This window comes from Rattus norvegicus, chromosome 1 (genome assembly GCF_021556685.1).
Source record: "Rattus norvegicus strain SHRSP/BbbUtx chromosome 1, alternate assembly SHRSP_T2T, whole genome shotgun sequence".
NCBI classification, from domain to species: domain Eukaryota; kingdom Metazoa; phylum Chordata; class Mammalia; order Rodentia; family Muridae; genus Rattus; species Rattus norvegicus.
The window spans coordinates 212,391,034-212,400,000 of record NC_141534.1 but is presented as its reverse complement, the minus strand read 5'-3'; the positions used below and the strand labels follow the sequence as shown (position 1 = coordinate 212,400,000).

The window sequence follows — 8,967 nt, the reverse complement described above, 5'->3', positions numbered from 1 at the left end:
GGCACAGCCTCTTCTCTCCATCTGGAGACTGAGACACATGGGGAGCCATGGAGCCCAGACACGCTCTGCGGGACTTAAAATCCCTAGTCAATGGCGGAAGGAAGAGTGACTCAGTACCCACTCTGGGACACCTAGCAAGGGGTGCTGATGTCAGAACCTGAGTTACAGCCAGGCAGCTGTCATCTGGAAGACTCATGTCCACCAGGAATGGTACAGACTGCAGGGGCAGAACATACTGGGATGTGTCTATCTGTAGGCAAGCAACTCCGTGGCTCTCGTCCCTCTGGAAGCCCGTGGGGGACAGTCCTCTGCAGGCTGTGAGTGGGCCACGTCTGGTCCAGATCCTGAGCACACTGCCCAGACTCACATAAGTTACAAGTCCCTAGGTGCTTTCCATTCAGGGATGCCTAATCTTTTGGCTCCTCTAGGCCACATCCTTACATTATGAAGTTCATACTGAAGAGCCACAAAAACAAACTGTGAGGAATTCTCAGAGTGTTTTTAGTAAGTTTACAGCTTTGTGTTGGGACACCTATTCATAGCTATCCTGGGTGGCAGGTGGCCTGTGGGCTGCAGGTTAGACACAGAAGTTACTACTTTTACCCATAAATGAGTGTTACAAGTCCCAGGCTGGGGTTCAGAGTTAATTCAGATCATGTGGTTCTCTGGGTGGTGGCCACGCCAATGCTCATGCACCAGTGGCCATGGCAGCAGAGGTGGAGAGAGGAGTCACAGACCACTCAGGTCTCTCTAGGGCTGGGAAAGCAAGTGCTGGTTAGCTCTTTGTCAACTCAACACAAGCCAGGGCCGCCTGTGAAGAGGGAACTTCAGTACCTCAGTTGAGAAAATGTTTTTATCAGATTGGCCTATGGGCAAGTGGCAGAGTGTGTGTGTGTGTGTGTGTGTGTGTGTGTGTGTGTGTGTGTGTGTGTGTGTGTGTGTTTGCTTAATGACTGATTTGGGTTGACACAGCTCAGTTGGGGTGGTACCAGCCTTGGTCAGGTGGTCCTGGGCACAATAAGAAGGCAGGGTGAGCAAGCTGTGAGAATAAGCCAGTAAGCAGTTTTTCCAAGGCTTCAGTTCCTGTCTCCAGGTTCCTGTTTCCAGGTTCCTGCCTTGAGTTCCTGTCCTAATTTCTTTCTTCAGTGAGGTGTAAGCTGTATGACGAAATGAACCCTATTCTTTCTAAACTGCTTTTGCTCATGGTGTGCACCACAGCAACAGAAAGCAAACCTGGACACAGAGGAAGGGGACCTTCCCTGGAATCTTGGGAATGGACCAGTCCTGACACATGTTGCCTTAAATCCATGGGACCCAATTACATTCTAGCATACCAAGAGAGTTATGTGTGCATTGTTTGTCAGTAGCATGGAGGCTGATGGGACCAAGGTCCAGCGCTGAGGCATGGCATGGCTGCCTTACATGCATCTTGCCTCTGCATCTTTTTCAAACAAGGTACTGGTAAAGGGTCAGCCCTATACCATGAATGGCTTAGGTGCCCAGAGGATACCAGTGGTGTCTGTTAGCACCCACAGTGCTGCAGCTCTTGTCAGTGGTCAGTCAGTCACAGCCATCTCCCATCAGCACAGCATAGGATCCTGGGCACAGGTGACAAGGCCCCATCCCAGACAATGTCTGCTGCCATCAATGGGGACATGTGGGTGAAGAGAGGTATCAAGAGGGGCTTGCGAGGCAAGAGGGTGGACAGGTCTTCTGCCAAGGACCAAAGACAGTGGCGGGGGATGTCTTAGCTATGTCTTTCATGCTGGGGGATGGCTTAGCTGTATCTCTCAAACAACTTCCTCTTCTTCAGACCTCAGGCCATCTTCAGCCTTGGCCTGGTCTGGCTTTGTTTGTTGTAGTGGTGGCTACAGAGACCTAGGGCTCTGTTACTCTGGGGCTGGGTAGGGGACCTGTAGGGACAACTCTCCAGTATACAGGCCATGTCTTTCTGCCATGGTCTCCTACCGTGGGGTCAGCCAGGCTGGTGGGTACTGGCAGCTTCCAGAAGCACTAAGAGACCACCTCTCTTCTTAATGTATTACTAGCCTCTGAGACTCCGATGGTGGTCCAGTTTAGCCTGAAAGTGTCTACCCAATGCTGGGCCAAGACAAGTCTTTATGGGAAAGCTTAGGCTGGGAAGTTAAGTGAACACCAAGGAGAGAGGGAGACCAGGCTCAGGGGTGAGGCAAGGGTCAACATGTAATATCAGCATCTGCAGGATGATGAGGGGCAGTGCCAGGAGCATCCGTTTCTAAGAGTTTCTACGATGGTGGAAAGGCCGGATGCTCCCAGTCCGTGAAGCCCAAGTTTAAGAGGGTTGAGCCGTCTGACTTGAGCTGCTTAGGAGAAAAGTCTAGAGTACCCTGGAGTCCTCCTTGCTCATTTTGATCTTAGGCCATCTGCTGACCAGCCCAGCTCCCCACCTTTGCAATAGACCTGAATTCTGTACACCTGTGGCCCACTGCCAGGAACCTCTTGTAGACCCTAAGGCTGTTCCCATCCTTTGTGGACAGCTCCCGACCCAGCAGTCAAGATCATTTTGGAAATCGAAGGTCTCACCCACCAGGCAATGCAGTGTGTCACTCAGAGGACGGCCAACACCGCATAGTTCCCCGAGTCTGAGTTACCTGGCCAGGCCACTTAACTTCCCATCTGCTCCTCACATGCTCAGCCCAGCCATAAGCCATGTTTGCATTCCTCACTCTCCAGAAAAGCCGCCCTAGACTTGAAAGTCTTCTTGAGACCCGTGACTTCCTCCCCTCTTTTGCCAGAGCCTTACAGTCTCACTGACCACTGTGTGGACTCTGTATCCATCTCTGCATCCCCTGCCCATCACGTCCTCCGTGGTACATTCATCCTCTGTCTACCATGAGTCTGCCAGCTCACCAGCAAGCAGAATGACCCTGTGAGGGAAGCTAGAGGCTTTCTGGGGGCCTCACCCCATGATGTATGGCTCCTGGTCAAGACTGAGTCTAGAGTACATGTAGATCCTTAGGCTCACAAATAAGTAGTAAGGAAACCAGGGATGTTAAACTCTCGTGGTTGCGTCTTCAAAGGAAGAGAGGTATAACCTGTCTCCTACCCAGGCTAGGTTGAGTGTGGATAATAGCCTGGTAACCTCTGTGCTATCTTTATGATTGAGAATGGAGACCCCAGCAGCTCCCTCAGACTCTTATCTTGAGCCTGTTCATCTCAGACAATCTATAGCGTGATCTTCCACTAGACCCTTGAGTTTGTTTACCTTGAGCCTGCTTTCCCAGTTAATCTATAGAACCTATCTCTATGGAAGATCTCATATGTACTTTATACAGAGTTTCAATGTAATTACGTCTTAAACTTTGTTATGCACAGGAGCTTGAGTTAATTATCACCAGGGAACTTTTTTTCCAAATTATATGCCTACTAAACTAGCATAGTCTCAATAAACTAGCTAGAATCAGATTCTTGAAGTTTCAACCAACAGCAGCTAGTAAGTTGTGTTGGACGGAACTTCCTTCCTTCAGAATGACGCTCAATGGCTGTAATGTTTGCAGAGATCTCCCACAACTTCCTATCTTTTTGCTTCCATACCTCAGGCCTGAGCTCACCACTGCTGACCCTCAAAGTGCTCCTTCCCCTGGTATTTCCAAAAAAAAATATACACATGTCCATACAGGTCATTTTTGGCTGTGAGGCATTATGAAGGCACTGGTCCCATTTCCTTCTGTGACTAGGGTAGAGCATGACTTCTGTTCAGGATGTGGCCTCTCAGTGACTCTGATCTCTGACAGCTCTTCCTACCTGAGAAGCTAACTTAGCAGGCTTTTAGAGGAATAGGCAGTTCAGCACATCTAGGTTTACACAGCATGATGAAGTATTTACTCACCAATTCCATTGCCTTTTGAATTGTTCTTCTGCCTTGAAAGGCCCTTTCTAGACCTTTTAGCTCAAAGATGTCCTAGATGAGGGTATGCTATTCCACCAACCCATGCCTCAGTTTCCCCACCCAAGCAGTAGTGGCTGCCCTGCCTGTGGGTGCTCACAATGTCATCAGGGAACAGCCTTCTACAGTCAGCCCCTCAGAGGGCTCACAGACAGCGAGGGGAAGGGGCAGGGAAGGGAAGGGCTGATAGATAGTGAGGGGAGGGCAGGAAGGTGTGGCAGGGATAGGTCACTGCTCATTGTGCCAGTGAAGAACATCGGGGAGCCAGGGAGCCAGATGTGTGGGCGTTGGGGATGATTTTGCCCATGCAGCAGCCTTGAATACAGGAGGCTAAGTAAGGCTCCTAATTCTAGAGATGAGAGCCCGAGAGGGTGGGTGGAGCCCAAGGAGACTCACCTCCCTGAGTCCTGCATAGCCTGAATGACTGTGACAATGGAAGTTCTTGCTTAGTGATAGATGTCTGGCTGGTTGGCAGTCGGAGGTAGCATCCAGAGCCAGGTGCACTTCCCAGTTCATGACATGAACAGAAGAATGAGAAACCAAAATGTAATGGTGTTGCTTGCATCCCTCGAGGACAACTATCTCCCTTCTGGTCCTGGGCAAGCACCCCAGAATTCACAGTCAGAGGTCCTTGTCCCAAGAAGACGGTAGGGAGACAAACGGAGAGGCAGAGGAGCCGTGAGAGGGCAGGGCCCCCGCTGGAAGACTACATAGCTGTTGTCTTTAGTTCCTTAAGGCATGTATGCACACATGTATGTTTCTCCTCACCTATTAATTCATCAATCCACTCATGCATGTATGCATTAATTCATTCAGGTACCCAACCATTCATGCATGCACATATGCACCCATCTAACCAAATGCTTGTGCATTTATCTATGTACTGACCTATCCATCTATCTATCTCTCCACTCATTTATTCCCACATTCATTCACTCGCTCATTTTCATCTATGCCTCTATCTACCTACATATCCATCCAGCCACCTTCCATCCACTCATGTACCCATTTAGTCATGCATGCACACACATCCACCCCCCATGTACTCCTTCATGCTTTCACCCATGAATTCATTCATTCATTCATTCATTCATTCATGTACTCATCATTCCAGTCACTCATGCATGCATACATGCATCCATCCATGTAATCATGCATGCAAACATCCAGTGGGCACATCTCATTCACTGTTCCAGGTTGCAGTGGTACAACAATGAGTGGCTACACACTCATGAAGCTGCCAGCTGCAGATGTGGGGAAAGGGCTCACAGGAAGATGTGTGTGTGTGGCCCAGTTCTTATAGTTTTCAAATTCTGTACACTTCCCTGATAAAAGTGGGCTGCCTATGGCTGCCTTCCAACAGCCATGGCCGCTAGGCAAAGTTGAGGCATAAAAGGAGACTCACAGTTGTCAGCCCAAGGCTGCAGCCATCCCCCAGCTTTCTCGTGTGGCCCTGGCTGTGTCCATAGCTCTAATACCCAGGGCCACACCTAATCTCTTGCTGTCAGAGGGTAAAAACCAGGCAGGAATGGCCAGCTACCTGTGATGATGAGCCACTGGCTCCCACATCCTCAGGGGTGTGTTGTGGTCCCGTGACAAAGTAAGTCCAGGTCCACGAGTCCTCGGTATCCACAGAAAGCGGCTCCCTCAACCAGCAAACTTGAATGTGCAACTGAACTAAACTGCAGAACAGACTCCCAAGCAGGGAGGGTGGGGCTTTGTCCCTGACCTTGCCCTTTTGTGACAAGCAACTTGGGCAGTTGTCTAGACTGAAGAAGAGCAGGCCTCACACCAGCTAGTCAGGAACACTCATAGCTCTCTATGAAGCCAGCAGCTCTGAGGTGGGACCAACCATATGGTGGCTGTGAAAGGACAATGCAGAGGCCCTTTCATTTCCCTTCCACGTTCAGTCTGTGAAGGCTGACTCTCCTCCTTTTAGCTTTCACACAGGCTGCCTGACTGATGGAATGACTGTTCGCTCAAACATTTAAAAAACAGTCTTGAAGACGCTGTCACTCCCACTCTCCTTCTAATAATGCCCATTGCAGACCAACAGATAAGCAAGATACGGTGTCTCCACACAGCGAACTACTTATTACTCAACCACAGAAAGGAACAATTGTGTCTGTACTGCAATATGGATGGCACTCTAATGTCATGAGTAACGGAAGAAACTGCTTGGGAAGCACCACGTGTTGTGATGAGTATGTTCCCTGAGGTGTCTAAGACGGGGAAGTCTGCAGAGATTGCTGCTAACAGATGCCCTGCAGGAGGAGGGGTTGGGGAGGCTGAGCTCTGAGGGTCCAGGGAGTCACCGTGTATGTATGTGAGAGAATGTTCTGAAAACAGATGAAGCTGGTGGCCAAACAGTGCAAGGGTAGCTAAACTATAGGTTTTAAATGTGACATTCTACTGGGCCTGGTAGTGCACATCTGCAATCCTAGTACCTGCAATGCTGAGGCAGGAGGATACTCAGCTTGAGGCCAGCCTAGGCTACCTTTCCCATCCCCAAAGGGCTCACTTTTACCTTGGAGGTGTTTTAGCATACACTTGAACAAGTGTCAGGACAGAGGGGGTCTGGAGTTCTCCAGAGGACCCAGTGGGGAGGACCTGGGTCCCCCACTGCCACTACTCTGGTATCTGTGGCCTGTTGCTGCCTCCTCTCACTCATTCAGTCACCCACTTATGCAGACACCACCTTCTTGCCAACATATGGAAGCTCCATGGTCCCTCTTGCCCAGGCTCAGGAGTGAGAATGGCCCTGAAGACCACCCCAGGAAGTCTTGTGCCAGCTCTCCTGCAGGCATCCTGCAGCCAGTTATCTGCCTGCATCTGTTAAAAATACCAGTGCCATCTGTGGCGACTTATAGTTGAATAAATTTATTTATAACATAATGGGGGTTTGTCCTGAAGATGATACTTACGTCTCTGAGATGCTGATTCTGAGACCCGAGTGTCCCCAGGCTCAGGCTACATACCCTGCAAAAACCCACACAGCTCATGGGATCCCTGCCGAGGCTCAGTCCAGGACTGCTAGACTTCCCTGTTCTGTGAATGGTGTCAACATTAACTTGGTGTCTACTGCAGTCTCACAGTGGGCCCTGCATTGGAAAAGGCAAAGATGTTCTGCGAAGATGAGTTCATGCTGGACTGGGGGTTCTTACCACCCAGTACCAGGGACCATCTGAAACACACACCCAGAGAGGTGCCAGAGATGACGCCAGAAACCAAGGAGTGCTGAGGATGCTGGGATTTGCCGGCAGCAGGAAGAGTGAGGTGGGACCTTCCACGGGAGCCTGTGGAGTATCCAACCCTGTGACTTTGGACTTCAGAGCTCCAGCACAATGACTGAGAGGCTTGGAAGATGGCTCAGTTCATAAAGTGCTTCCCTCCTGTGCATGAAGATCTGAGTTCAAATTCTCAACACCAGTGTACAAAGTCAGGCCCGGTGATGCTTCTATAATCTGGTGAGACCGGAGAATCCCTGGGCTCACTGGCCTGCCAGCCTAGTTGAATGAGTGAGCTCCATCCAGGTTCACTAAGACACCTTGTCTCAAAAACTAGGATGGGGGGTTGGGGATTTAACTCAGTGGCAGAGCGCTTGCCTAGCAAGCGCAAGGCCCTGGGTTCGGTCCCCAGCTCCGAAAAAAAGAAAAAGAAAAAAAGAAAAAAGAAAAAAAAAAGAAAAACTAGGATGGGGAGTAGAGGAAGCCACCTGATGCTGACCTCTGGCCTTCACATGCATGTGCACACACAGGAACATCCACACGCACATTAAAAGAATACAGACCTCTGAGGAAGACTGCATGCCAGCCTTTGTCACAGTGGCCATGGGGAATCTTCTCCCTGACCAGCTCCCTATCCTCGATTGGTAGCATGTGCCACGAGTCTGCAGAAGGCCTGAGGGGTGCCTGGCAGAACCCCAACATTTCCTTGGATTAACTGGCTTCCTTGTCTTGTTTCCTGAAGGCAGACCCAAGACTGTCAGGTCAGTTCCAAAAGGAGTTTCCATCACAGGAGGGTGTGGTCCAGGATTCTTCTGAGGGCCAAGCGGAGCAAAGAGAGGGGTCATAGGGCCACTTGCCTATGGGGATCCTGGGCACCAGAAACGGAGACTTGTTCTTAAGGGCACAAGGTGGGGACAGATGGCCCAGTAGATGAGGAATATCCTAGGTGTCAGCTGAGACCGCTTCACCTTTGTCCCTCCCTGCTCAGGGGAAATGACGGCATACCCATGTGGGCCCCAGCAGAGCTCACTTTGCTGCAGATGTGCCCAAGCTGTGTGTGCATGGCTGATGCCAGCTACGAACAGAGCCCAACACAAAACGGGAAAGTTTCTTTAAAAAAGGTAAAAATGTCTTTCATGTTGTGCATGTGTGTGTGCCTATGCGTTTGTGTGTGTAATTTGATTTCATGGTTCTTAAGTGTGATGCAGATGACAATGTCATATATTATGGTACTGAAGATGCTGCCTGGAGCTGGGCCCTCCCAGTAGGTGAACTCTGTCTCTCAACAGAGGAAGTGAGGTCTGTGATAGGTGGGGATGGAGATGGTACCTGGCTGAGGTTTAGCCTGGGCAGAAGCTCTGAGGGAAAGAACTTGGTTCACACCATGTTTGTATTTGACAGCTCCCTGAGCAGCCTGAGTTCCCGGCTGATCGTGTGCAAGGGCTGAGTTCAGTCTCCCGGTATTTGGTGTGAGGCTCCATCCCCACTCCTGGCATCAGCAAGATGGCTGCATAAGAGTACATGGTGACAAATGCAGTCTGCTCTGACACAAGGCACCACTGGGTGCCTACTCAGGTCAGGTTCTCATTTTCTCTCTGCCCTCTGCCCTTGGCTGCCATTGACTCTCTCCCAGCACAACCACCGTGGCTCCCCAGGGCTGCCGGGTCTGACTCAGGAGTCATCATTTGATCTCATGAGACATGGCACCCAGCCAGGCTCCCTGTGGGGAGAGAGCCTACCTGGTCTACTAGTTACGTTTCTCCTCATAGTGGTCAAAGGCCTGACAAGGAGATTTTGTGGCAGCCGAATGCCTGG

General features: G+C 50.4%; 1 protein-coding gene across 14 annotated transcripts in view; it reads right to left on the bottom strand.

Annotated features, from left to right (window-relative positions):
• Shank2 (SH3 and multiple ankyrin repeat domains 2) overlaps positions 1-8,967 on the bottom strand; it is a 443,362-nt gene that overhangs the window by 71,824 nt on the left and 362,571 nt on the right.